This window comes from Melanaphis sacchari, unplaced genomic scaffold (assembly GCF_002803265.2).
Source record: "Melanaphis sacchari strain LSU unplaced genomic scaffold, SCAv2.0 Contig50_pilon_pilon, whole genome shotgun sequence".
In the NCBI taxonomy this organism is placed as follows: Eukaryota; Metazoa; Arthropoda; class Insecta; order Hemiptera; family Aphididae; genus Melanaphis; species Melanaphis sacchari.
The window spans coordinates 2683755-2692856 of record NW_020271344.1 but is presented as its reverse complement, the minus strand read 5'-3'; positions in this window follow the sequence as shown (position 1 = coordinate 2692856).

Here is a 9102-nt window from a genome sequence, read left to right as displayed (position 1 = left end):
TTTTAATATTGTGTCTGTATATAAAATACCTCAGTCCCAGAGAGCACGTTTGTGAAGGCGTTGGGTGTAAATGCAGTACACGGTTTAATCAACAGCGAAAATACGAGACGATTTGCTAGCGATGGTGATTAATGATTGTAGATGTGTCTATTGCATATTGACCTTAGTCAGGCAAGGAATAAAACTACACCTAAATTTGACATAAATAAAATAATATCCCACTTGATCGCGGTCTTTGTCATTCATTCACATAAAAATAGGGTATTTTATGGGTATTACGTCGTTTTATCGATCTCAAAATGCGTTGAGAAGAGCGGTAAGTCAGGTAAAAATTTAAAAACATTTTTTGGTCTAAGAATATAGACGTAAATAATGTTTTATCGCCTTCTGAACGAATTATTATTTTGTGTACGAAATATTTCCTGAAAATAATATGATCGCTCTAACTTCAATAATAATTAATATTACGTTCATATGCACACCGAATACAAGTAGGTAATGACTTGAAATCAATGCGTCTGGAAGGTAAGAATGAATAAGTTGTTCGAACCATTCGGATCTTGTGTTGTGAATAATTATACTAATCGAGAATACTGGTTTTTAAATAACAAATTTTCGTAGAAAAATGTTGGCGGTTTTCGTGCCAGTAATAAGTAGCCAGTACGCGTTCACGCCGCGCAATTTAATGTAAATGTATATAATGTGCAGAAAACGATACGCGGATATTGTGGTGGTCGTCGTCTTTACTCATCGTCATTCGCCAGGAACAAAAACGAAAGAAAGAAAGAAAGAAAGAAAGAAACCACTTTTACCTCGCCCGCGCTCCGCAGTTACCACGGCTAACGTATATATAGTAACACATTGACCCACTAAACACGCATCTCGTCACGGCTACGCGCATCGTGCGGTTGTCTTCGTTCCAACGAAGCCAAATGAGCCGGATATAAGGACTACAAGTGTATACCTACACATGAGCGTGTATTATAGCGAGTATATAATATATAAGCACAATCCTATTGGAGAGAATGTGACGAATGTGTGGAAGAGAGTGTGTGTGTGTGTGTGTGTAGCAATAGTGTCTATATAGTCTCAGCGAAATTACTGCGATTGTGATGATGGGGTTTTGCTGATCGAAATATTCGCAAATCCTCTACCAATATTATATCGTTATTAAACAGTTGACATTTGTTACCGTAAATCTGAATACTATTGTCGAAAAGACGTCTTCCAAAATCGTTTTGTTCCTATTTATGCATATTGTGTAGCATACACTCGCGTGTGTGTACAATAGGATGTCGTACCCCATCTCATAAAAAACGCGTGTGGTGCGTATACGCATCACACAAGAATCGGGTCGCTTTCCCTCGACCATAACAAGTTTTTGATAATCGCACATTTGATAAAATAACCATGATACTATAAAACGCCATTACCTACTCGTCAGCCAGTTTTTCATCAGGAAAACTTCAAAATGATGTCTAACACCTTATACCATCCTTACTCCCACCAACAATATTATATTTTACTTACAGAAATTAATTATTATAAAGACGATACGCTGATATATTATTATGTAGGTGGTGCGTACAATTAAACGAACACAAAAATACGAAATATAGTTTTGTGGATAAACCGGTTGGAGAGATGATAATATTAATACAACAAAATGCTGCGAGTTCTTTTCGAATCGGCCGGTTTATCGTCAGTATTCAATTGTAGCAACAGATTTTTTTTCAATGTTTTTAAATAATCTATTAGTAAACTATCTATACTGTATAGTAATTAACCAAGCATGCTCACCTATTTTCCCTTAAATTAATTATTATATATTTTATTGAAATTTTAATTTTTTTTTTTTTTATGTCGAGTATTCCGTGGGCTGAGCAAACAAATTATACTATTATTATTATTATTATTATTATTACACATAAACTTTAATATCTAAAAATATCGCAGTTAGAATTTTGTTTAAAAAGGAATTAATTTTAAAAAGAATAATTTGTTTCATAATTTACGTAAAAAAGGATTTCATTTCGAAAAAAAGAAGTTAGTTGTGACAAAGCCACACAGGTTGCATTTTAAATGTTATAAAATATCAAAATCTACTTTAACCTACTTAAAAATTTAAAAAATTAGAATTTTTATAAGTGATGTATTTTTAAAGTGAACATGCTTGGTGAATCAATCAGTTTTTATGGGTTTTAGATTTCTATATTCAATTTCTATTCTAACTTAGGCACTTAATAGATGTATCCTAACTTGTATATAGTTGTAAATTAATTTGGATCTACGTCCAAAAATCAAAATAATAGACGCAAAGAAATTGAAAAAAGTACAAATAACAGTTTTACAAAGCCATTCAAACAAAAACAAATATGAAATTATGAATGTTTATAAATTCCCTTTAAAATTAAAAAATTAGAAAAAAAACTTTGAGGTGCCCTATACAATTCATTAAAAGTAAAAGAGTAAAACAGATTTTCTGAACGTTACATTTGTCATATACATTATTAAGACAGAGCGAACAAATAAGGGTATAAAGTCTTCTTAAGTGACATTATATAACAATTTCTAACTCGTGTACTCAACCAGAAATTTAAGTCTACTCGCGTCTATGCAATATACTTATATTAATTACACATAATATGGCTGCTGAAAAAGTGCTCGCAAATGACGTTATTTTATGTTTTTCAGGGGATGTTTTCAAAACATATAGACTTAAGTATTAATGACATAACATACTATTCCTCACAAACGACGCTATTATACATGTTTTTTTTATCATTTTAGCTATATTATATTGAAAATTGTTATGCTGAAAAAACAATTCATCATCGTCTTCTCAAATAAGATCGCTCAACTTGCTACGATAGATAATTTAAGGAGAGAGATTAGCGTTCAGATCAATTTCGAGGCCGCTGAATTGATTTACGACGAGCGCCTCCGTAAACTTGATACACTATGTAAACGTTTCAGTGATTTTTCGGAAGTCTGAAGTACGAGTCTATACTACGTATGGTCATTATCGACGCCGCAGATGGGTTGCCTTGATTATAATATACATATGCCTATAATATAGGTCTGTGAACACGCCGAATCGTGCACAATTCAGTATTTTCAAGTAGACCACGCATGAGTCAGTATTCAATTATACATGCACACACATACATTTTTATATGTATAGGTATGATATATAAGATGACGAAGGTAGGTACTGTGCGAATCAGACACGCGGCCGCGCACCCGAAAATCGGTCATCGGGTCTGACGAAATTACAGAGCGCTCCGACGTACGAAAATAAGAAGAAAAAAGTGTGACAAATTATTTCACTTTCTTCCGGCAATTACTTTTATGCGCGTACATCGAGAGAAAGAGTGAGCGCCATTAAAAGGCGGCGGCGGAGGGAATAGTAAAAACACATACATATATAATATAATACAATATATAAATATATATACCTATAAGAGGTATATAACATATAAATGGCGTCCAATTTTTTCTTTTTTCTTAAGAGTGGAGCCGATGGAGGTGGTTGTGACCTCAATATACGATACACTATAATAACCGTGGCAATGCACCTCATCCGACGTATAATACACACACACACATATATAGTGAAAACGACTGCTTCTTCCATGGCCGTGGCCGACAAGAGAAAGTACTTTAATATATTTTAAACCTATATATATATTTATATTATTATCATTAAATGTATGTATATATATATGTATTATTACCCACTATCAAAACAGACATTTCTCTTTGCTCATAGTACATAATATAATATATATAAACCCATGTATCTACGCGCACGTCGTCACTGCAGTGGTCATTGCCTCCAAACTACCGAGTACAGATGACCTCCATAATTATTATAAATGCGTAGTGCTCGTTTCATAGTCGTAAATCCTGCAGAGCAATCATCCCTCGGAGCTCTGCGGGAGATGCCTCAGCGTATAAGTATTTTTATACGGTATACCTCGCGATATACATGTACTGCACGTCGTGAAGATTTAAATTAAATTCAAATACAATAATCTGTAAACTGTATTCGTCAGTTCTATTATTTTATAGTATATTTTACAACTCCGACTATACTGCGGTGAGCTACTGAGTAATAACAATTTGATGTTTATGTACGCGGATCGTCGGTTCGTGTTGTCGCTGTGCCAAAATTAAATAGGGCCGTTGACGTACAACACAACACAATATTATTAATATTGTAATATACTATATGAGTACTCGCACACTCGCATATGATTTATAGGTATATAGCTGGTAGGTACTTGTTGATGCCAAGCGTTCCCTTTTTTCGAGACGTGCAATTCGTGTCAACGAGTGTACATGCGTTTTGTGAAGAAAAATCCCCCCCTGCCCACCGATACTGCAGTCCACTTTCCCTACGAAAAACATATATGATCGTTTTTATGTTTTTACACCGAAATCTAATTGACGATGGTTTCTTTATTATTATTATTTAATCCGTCGAATTCGTTTTCCACGCACGCATTTGATTTGAATCGAAGTATCTACGTGATGTCCAATCCATATTTAATATGATATATATATAAACTACTATGTCGTCTATGCATTTCTTACAAACGTTTATACAATACACCTATATACCAGACGAAAGTACATAACTGATATAATTTAAAATTACTGAAATACGTTGTCACCACTAGTAGATCCGGCTGTGACAATAATATTCTATATCCGCATAACGCAGTAGTTATACATACTATATTAATGCAACTATAACGTTTTATCGATGTACATGATACAATATATGTATTAAATATTATTATACATACACTAGAATATATCGTACGATAATATATACAAAATCTATGAAGTTATCGTTAATGGTAATAATAAAAAAGAAAGTTAATTTGCGTATATTATAATAAAAGCGTTTTATGAATAGCATTATTATATTATACATGTACATTGTAAATATGGCACGACATTGGATCTTAAATGCATTGTGCGAGATGAATCTTATAACAGAGGAAAATAGCAAGCAAATTTAGTATAATATATAGGTATTTGTGCGCATGTAACGATAATGTAAATAATAGATTTCTAAAGACGATGACTTTGAATATATATATATTTTTAACTAGACGTAAATTTTGTTGACATTTTATGTTCATCGAATCCTACTATGTTAGATTGGCGATCGTGTTAGGTAGGTATCTAAGTATATAACTATAACTTCGAACGCAGTAAAATAATTTTTTTTCGAAAAAACAATATAATATAATAATACAGGTATATAACATATAGAGATTTTGACTAAGTTGATCTTCACGACCGGTTGTACTAATATTTTATAATGGACGAAAGAAAACCTGCATCGTCGGTGAGAGTTGTTTGTGAGTATATACTATATATTATATTATAATAGTGCTGTAGTAGCCGCGGAATAGAGTCATCGCCCTCAAAGTGCGTCTTCTCGTTAAAGTGAGTGAGAGAAAGAGAGAGAGAGAAAGAGTCAGGGAAAGAGATAGAGAGAATAACAGAGATGGAATGACTGTGGACAAGTAGAAGAGAGCAGAAAAAATACCCGCGAAAAAAAATAGAAATTTCCACGTAATGATTGGCCGTGTGTATGCACCGCGAAAATTATACTGGATTCCTCGGGTTATTCACGGGCAAATAAACTTAAATGAATGAAAGAGAAATTTGTTTCTTCGGTTCAAAAGTACCATCGCCATAGACATAATAATATATATTATATGTGTCAGTAAACTATATAATGTTGTTTTGCTTTGCAGCAAGGTCGCGAAATAATTGAAACTCGTCAAGTGAAAGATTAAAATACGTTTAAAAAAATGTTAATCAATTTAAATCTATTTGAAATAAATGAAAATGATTAGGTGATTATCTTATAATTTATGTCATTACGTGTACTATGGATAAAAAACATCATTACATCCCAAAAGCTATAGCCTGCAAAGTGAGCTGAGAAAAAAATTCAGCTCTGGTATCTATAGTGTTTTAGAAAATGTTGAAAATTTATTGGCCCGAAAAATGGTTCTGAATAAAATGTGTACAACTATAAAAAACGATTGCGATGTTAGTCTGCTATTACAGTCATAATACGTGCTTGTTTGCGTTCCAAATATTTCTAGAATTATTAATTCACAATGACATGAATGTTTAAGCTTTAATATACCATAATTATTATTTTATCTGTGACTTTTAAATCGTTAGGTAATTAACACAGAATTATTATAATGTGCAATTAGGTTTTTTTTTAGTATTTTTTCCGGAACTATGTCACCTATTATGACTCGCTTTCGACTTAAAATTTAAAAATATAAAAACAAATAATGCCGACGTCTAATTTTTATTAATTTAATTATACTTATTAGATACGTATATTCTTAACTGAATAAAACCTATTTCTAACTGATATGTAATATGTATGTTTAAATGCTTAATATATATAAATATATATAAAGTACTACTGTCATATTTTGACACACAAACTTAAAATCTTTTCTAAGAAAATATTCGGTAAAAATATTTTGCTTAATAGCCATTAATCATTATTATTATATTTTTATTTTTTTAATTTATTTTTATTTTTATTGTTTGTAATAAAATTAAACTAGAATTTTTTAATTCAAATTTGGACAGCATACAATCATTTATCTTTAAATTTTGTACGTAAAAATGTATAGTGCTTTCTAGCCAATCATTAACTACTTAATTAATTAAATTAAAATATATTTCTATAAATTAGATTTTACTAATATTTAATTAATATTTTATATAAATATTATTAATAAGAATGGTACTAATAAAGTCGTGAATAACAAATATTAGATAAAATAATTAAAAATTAAATTCTTAAATTATCATTTAAATACTTAGAATATTTATCTTAGTCAAAACAAATTTTATAAAATCATAGTATGTTTATTTTTATTTAGGAAAGTACAATACAAAGTTTTCTATAGAAAATATAACAAATCAAAATTATTACCATTTATTATAATTCACGATTTCATGAAATAGAGTAGACAAGTACTTATAATAATCTATACACCATATGGTCAATGTATACAGAAACACAAAAAAAATATATTAAAGAGTTTATCATATTTTAAAAATTATTGTTGGCTTTATTTTCTAACTATCAGATAAAAATAATAAATAAAGACTTGATTAAAGAAAAATTAATTATAATAATATCAAGAGAACAAATAAGGGGGTTTTAAAAATAATTATTTAAATTTTTTTATTGAAAATATAACAAATATACAAACGTTATGTTATATACTATAAGCTGTCGATTGAAATTTTAAAAAAAAAATCATGACATGATACAAAAGGGAATGTCCAGTGATACTACTTCAAGGATACGAACTCTTTTTAATTTTTTTTTTTTTAATTACATTGAGAGTAATTTATTCTGATACAACAAGAAGGATGTTTGATTATGTGTTAGTTATCGAATGGTTTACATATACTAAACATTCAAATTGATGAACTTACATTTTATAGTTTATAATCTATCTCTAAAAGATTCTACATCTATTAAACCAACAGCAGTTTCATAAGTTTACATTTTTGTGTTATTAGTCAATCAAGATACTCAAACAATAAGCATAAGCTATAGGTATATGATGTTTTCCAATACTAATAAATTATTAGTAATAATAATAAAATAGATTTATTACACAATACCTACATCTAAAATAATAACCTAACCAAGTATAAAATAAGTTAAAGTTTATTAAAATAGATAATAAAAAAAAACGAATGTGGTGTACATTTACAAAATACAGTTTTTAATATTTGGGTATCTTTTTTAATTAATACAAAAAATATTTGGTCGGGTGGAATAAAATATTGAATTAAGTTTTCCGTAAAAAGATTCGCAACAATATGTAGTTTGTTTTGAAACCAACGAAAATTCTGCCTATATTTTTTTTTATGGAAAATCAATCATTAGATCTTAAAAATATTATAGTTTTTATTTATTTAAACGTATGACAACCAATTCAAACAGTAATATACTGATATGATGGTGAGTTTTTTTTATTTGGATCCAATTCATATATTTTATTTTTACCCGAGAACCAATTCCCTATTTTCTATGTATATTTTTATTCACAGTTTTTTATTTTATGTTAGAGAATGATTTATTTTTTATCATCGATGTATATTATATAGGTATATGTAATATATTGGGATAAGTTGTAGTGTAAGGTAATCATGGATATAAATATAACACAGGACACCTATCTCTCATTATTAGGTTCAATTTATTTTCATATTATGTTTCCATAATACTTACTAAAATTATTCTATAGTGTTTATAGGATTGTCAATTGTCATAACTAGGAAAAAATACCTACATAGTACATAATATTATAGTCATAAAGCCTTTAAAAAAAAACATGAAATCTGCAAGATTTTTATTTTTAATTTATTTTTAAAAAGCATCTAAAATAAGAAAGACAAATGTACTTACATTTAAAATTCAATCGACCAGTATCCCACAACTACTTTGACAGTATGTGGACGGATTCAAATAACCAAATAATAAAAGAACAGTATATATTATCGATTTAATAAACTTTATGTAAAAAAAAACGTGTGAAAATTCCCTAAAATGAATTATAGCATTTACAATTCGTATAAAAAATAATACCTATATAAAAATGACTCAAAAATATGAAACATATAGCTACAGATTTGGCTTGATCAAAATATTTATTTCTAACTGTTCACTCTTTATGATTACGCAAAACAAATATGAAAATGTTAGAAATTATCTGTCTTAACTAAAATACTAATACAACATATCTATTTTTATAATTTGTAAGTAATATAACAATAATTGTAAAAAAAATATAGGTCTTTGCCCTATTTAAAAAATACAGTTTCGAACGTTTTAAAAAATTATTAAATAGTATTTAGCTGAATTATTACTTTATACCAATCTAAAGTAAACAAATTTATAAAAAAATAACGAAAATACATTCGTAATATTTTTTTTTTTTTTGAAAAAGTATGTTGAGTAGGTGTATAAAATAGTGAAATACAAAGCTTGAAACCGGTTTAACCAACCATAAAAATTGG